We start from the raw sequence: 5830 nt of genomic DNA on the forward strand, positions 1-5830 counted from the left end.
CTATGAAGCCCACCTCATTTTTTGGACACCACTCAGACAGCCAGCAATTCAAGGAGAACATGCGGCTAAACATGTCACTCCCGGTCCGATTGGGGAGGGGCCCAGAGAAAACTACAGAGTCCGACATTGTTTTTGCAAAGTTACACACCGATTCAATGTTAATTTTAGTGACCTCCGATTGGCGTAACCAGGTGTCATTACTGCCGACGTGAATTTCAATCTTACCAAATTTACGCTTAGCCTTAGCCAGCAGTTTCAAATTTCCTTCAATGTCGCCTGCTCTGGCCCCCGGAAGACAATTGACTATGGTTGCTGGTGTCGCTAACTTCACATTTCGCAAAACAGAGTCGCCAATAACCAGAGTTTGATCCTCGGCGGGTGTGTCGTCGAGTGGGGAAAAACGGTTAGAGATGTGAACGGGTTGGCGGTGTACACGGGGCTTCTGTTTAGGGCTACGCTTCCTCCTCACAGTCACCCAGTCAGCCTGCCTTCCCGACTGCTCGGGATCTGCCAGGGGGTAACTAACGGCGGCTAAGCTACCTTGGTCCGCACCGACTACAGGGGCCTGGCTAGCTGTAGAATTTTCCACGGTGCGGAGCCGAGTCTCCAATTCACCCAGCCTGGCCTCCAAAGCTACGAATAAGCTACACTTATTACAAGTACCGTTACTGCTAAAGGAGGCCGAGGAATAACTAAACATTACACACCCAGAGCAGAAAAGTGCGGGAGAGACAGGAGAAGCCGCCATGCTAAATCGGCTAAGAGCTAGTAGCTACGCTAAGCTAGCGGATTCCTAAAAACACTCAAAGTGAATAATGTGTAAATAATTTAGAGGTGATTCAGCAGAAGGAGTGCTTTAGTTAAGGCACGTGAAGATTACACTGGGAAACAAATCGTAATCTAGATAACTAGATCAATCTAACTGCGCAGATTAAACAGCTAACAGATACAGAAAAACACCGCTGTGCTCCGGAACAGGAAGTGATACAATACCGCAGTGAGAGCCAACCACCAGTAGAGGCAAGCAATTAGGAAAAACAAAACAAACAAAGACTAATAAATAACTGAAAACAAAACCCGATACTACTGCATAACTAATAGCCTAAATGAGATGATAAACAGAGAATAAACAAACCCAATGACTACAGAATAAATGAAAACCAAAGAATGAATCAGTGAGGAAAGTCTAACACAAGGAAAAGCAATAAATAACACAATAACAAAATGATAAGGTAAAGAATGAAACCAGTAACTAAATAGTAAACAGAGCAGAGCAATAAACACAACCAAACAGACTAACATGATGAAATAAAAACTAATGAAAGGAAAAACCAGAAAATCCATGCAAAGAATGAAGACCTAACCCCTGAGCTGGGGCTGAGCATGGCACCGGGACTTAAAGGACTCGGACCTTTTTTCTCCTGCAGTGATATTGGCACCATGAAACACCTCGTCTCAGTGACCTCATGGGTCCATTGACTCTTTCCATGTGTCTCTTGATCTGAAAGGACCCCTGCAGCTGGAGAAGGCCAAAAGGATGCCCACCTTCCACCTGGCTGCAGCAGATAAACGGTTATTTTTGAGAGGTGAGGATGGACTGATTGCCTGCCTGAGTGTTTGCCATCCAGGTCCCAAGGTGGCTCTGTGGTGTGGTGGATGCATCATGCATGCTCCAGGCTTGACTTCAAAGGAAATAATTTTAGCACCTCTGGACCAACATGGACAGCTCACATTCATACACTGTAAATGCTAACGTACAAATTAATTAAGCATGTTAAATTAACCAAACCCAGCCTGTTGTGAACACTCATTTTAAATAAGCAAGTAGTATTTTGAGAATGGAAGACATGCTTTACTTGATCTATTTCATTTTAGACAAATTAGAAAAAAAATTTGTTTTTGTACCCAGCATCCTTTGGGACGTTCTTTCAGACGTGTGCAGATCTGCCTCATTTACTTTGCATATTCCCGCCTGCACCCATCCATGTTTGGACTACCAGCACTCTCTCCAACCTGTTTTTCACTCATTGTTAATAAACTGTCCGGAATTAGTTTGGTTTATAAATCAAAACCATAAGTCAAATCTGCTTTGCTTTTAATATCTTCTGCGGCATGTCTGTACTGTTCCACGTTGAAAGTAAATGACTCTTCTTTACAGCAGTGGGAAGAGCGTTCAAAGACAGAAGCTCTGACTCGTTGTTTGTGTTGGGTTTGTGCCCTCCTTTGTTTTTACTCAGAAGTGCTGGCGGTGCTTAAACTCAAAACTGGTTTGTCAGTAGCTGACAGTGTACCGGAAGCGAGTATTTTATTTGAAGGATATTTCTCCTGGTATGTAAATTCTCATTCAATCACAAAGTCAGTACTAACTTCTACTCTTACAAACCCTAGGAACTACAAGTAAGCCTGCAGTCTGAGAGCGAAGCGCTCTATTGGGGTGATGTGGTACTATGAGGTCCCTAAGATAAGATGGGACCTGATTATTCTAAACCTTATAAGAAAGAAGAAGAATTTTAAATCCTATTCTAGAATTAACAGGAAGCCAATGAAGAGAGGCCAATATGGGTGAGATATGCTCTCTCCTTCTAGTCCTAGCTAGCGGATTCCTAAAAACACGCAAAGTGAATGTGTAAATAATTTAGAGGTGATTCAGCAGAGGGAGTGCTTTAGTTAAGGCACGTGAAGATAACACTGAAACAAATCGTTATCTACGTAACTAGATCAATAAAACTGCGCAGATTAAACAGCTAACAAATACAGCAAAACACCGCTGTGCTCCGGAACAGGAAGTGAAAAAAAAAAAATTGCGCAGTAGATCAGTGAAATCTGTTCAATGTGGTTTTCTTGGCTTCACTTTTATTTTTAGATGGTCCCAAATAATTCATGGGTTAATGCAAGAGGGAAGAGTGAAATTTGATGTCATCAAATATATCTTATTTTATTCAACAAAAAAATATAAACTATAAATAGAACCATGAAAAAAATGATCAGGATTCAAAAGACATTCAACAGTGAAATTTGATGTAATCAAATTCATCTTCTTTTATTAAACCAAAGAAATATAAACTATAAGCAGAACCATCAGGATTCCAAAAGTCAATTTCCAAACAAATAGAAAGCAAAAAAAAAAAAAAAAAAACAGGAAAAAAACAAACAAATCATGCGGTATTTACCTTCAACTGTGAGAACCTGGGGTCATGAATGGACTCACAAGCGCAACTTGAAGTGGTGGACATTGTGTGTTCACTATTTGGCGCGTTTGTTCACCTTTCGGTGCATGCGCATTGGTATGTTAATCGTATACTAATCACGTGGGTACTGACTTTGTGACTGGCTGAGAATTTACATACCAGGAGAAATATCCTACAAATTAAATACTTGCGTACTGGAGTCGATACTAACAGTTAGTAGTTAGCTGTAGCTTCCGCTGTAGCCTCAAGTAAATTAAGTTGACCTGAATATGATGGATGAACAAAACTAAAGAGAATTAAGCTGTCACTTGAGTACTGGATGCTCACAGTAAATAGGTTACTGTAATAATTTATTTCAGTACTACAAACTCAAAATAAAGAAGTTACTATAATCTAGATTTTTAAGTTTATTTGAGTAATGCTAAGTAAAAATAAACAAGTTCCTATTATCCAATTATTTAAATTAATTTAAGTACTGCACACTCACAATAATTAAGCTAATCATATCTGATACACTTAAGCCAACATAAATTATTTTTTTAAGGCAGCAAGAAAACCCTCTATAGCTGCAACACAGTTATCTACAATACTGTTCAAATTTGGAGACAGATAGGGAAAGACTATAATCTTAGAGCTCTCTCCTTTATGACACCCATTGCGTCCAATCCATCATTTGTACCTTCAGACTTAGATGGGACATTTGACCGCTGGAAGGAAATGGGGTTGCAAACTGTGGGACAACTGTACCTCCAGGGTTTCTTTGCTACATTTCAACAGCTTAAGGAGAAATACAGTTTGCCAGCCTGCCACTTCTTCAGATACCTCCAGATAAGGAGCTATGTAAGGTCTCAGAACAATTTGAGTCTGCATCTCCTGATAAACTGGATCAATGTCTGGTGGATTGTAGAACTGAGAAACATGCTTTCACCTTTATATATGATGCACTACAGTCATTTCGACAGAGTGATATGGGTAAAATCAAATCAGCTTGGGAAAAAGAATTGGGCCTGGAAATTCATGATGATATCTGGAATAAGGGACTGCGTTATGTTTCTTCATGTTCTATTAATGTCCAACATAGACTGATTCAGTTTAAAGTCCTACACAGATTGCACTATTCTAAGATGAGACTACATCGGATATTTCCTGAAATATCACCTATTAGTGATGTGTCATTGTGCTGAAGCTGATTTGCTTCATGGTTTTGTGACATGCACTAAGCTACAAGGGTTCTGGACTGCCATATTTTCATTTTTTTCAAGGCTTTTCAGCGTGCAGCTGGACCCTGACCCGGTTTGGATTATTATCGGACATTCAGAACAGTCTCATAAACTTAAGAGTGTACAGTTTTGTCTCCTGTCCTATGGACTGATGTGTGCCAAAAGACTGATTCTTCTGCTTTGGAAAGGGACAGAAGTCCACTCCATAAAAGCCTGGATCTCAGTGATGATGAATACTCTTCACTTAGAGAGGATCCGTTATGTTTTGAATGACAATTAATACAAGACAATTTTTGTAGATTTTGAATTATTTGACTTATTCTGAGAGGGCCAGTTTTTGCAGTGCGTCCACACTACTCATAAAAGTCCAGATATGTGACATGTGTGCACCAGATAAGACAAAACAACTACAAAAAAAAGTACAGAAAGGAGTGGAAGCTGAAGCTGGTTAAAGCAAACGTGTGAATCCATAATTTAATTATTATTTTTTATTAACTCCAAGCATGTCAGAATGATGCGGTTGGCTTTTATACTACAAATAAATGCCTCATAATATATTGACTTCAAAAAACTCCCTCATATGCAGCACTACAATAACAGATTTACTCTAAACAGTATGTTTATTCATGAAAAATGATACTTATGGTGCTGTCTGTCTGCAGCTTTGGACAGCAGCGCCACCCTGTGATGGATGCTGGCATTTTCTGTTCCCAACACAGTATTACTTCTATTGTCAGTGGGCAGAGCAGGTCAGCCAGGTGGGCTACCAGGTGGTCATACTACCTGTCTGGATAGCGATAACAATTAATCAATAATGAGTCACTATGAAATTAATCAACACCTCTTTTAATAATCGATTCATCATTTTGAGCGATAGAAACAAGTTCAGATTGTCTGATTTGAACTTTTAAATGTGAATACTTACTGGTTTATGAGAATAGTCGTTTCTCACAGCTCTAACTGTCTGTGTCCTTAGACAAGACCCTTCTTCCGTATCGTCTCAGTCCACCCAACTGTAACTGGGCACAGTCTTCACTGGGGAAATAACCTACAATGGACTGGATTCCTGTCCAAAAGTACTCGTATACCCCCATCCACTTCATGCTATGGTATCCAGTGATATGCACCAGCACGCCGGCGCCAAAGGACCTCGGGTCCTACATAGGATTGAAGTCTACAAGGGTAATTACGATGATTTGAGACTGACCCAGAAAAAGTAGGGTGTGGTTCTCCATCTTTTGCATTCTGAGTAAAAATTTCTCAATATTGCACCTAGTGAGACAAAACTTCACACATTCACAAGAAATGTTGTTTCTCAGAATGCAAAGATAGAAAACCATGCCCTACTTTTTCTGGGTCAGTCTCAAGACTTCTCAATCACCCCTTGTACTTTAATAGGCACTTAAAACATATTGATTTGGA

This window comes from Thalassophryne amazonica, chromosome 9, assembly GCF_902500255.1.
Source record: "Thalassophryne amazonica chromosome 9, fThaAma1.1, whole genome shotgun sequence".
Lineage (NCBI taxonomy): Eukaryota > Metazoa > Chordata > Actinopteri > Batrachoidiformes > Batrachoididae > Thalassophryne > Thalassophryne amazonica.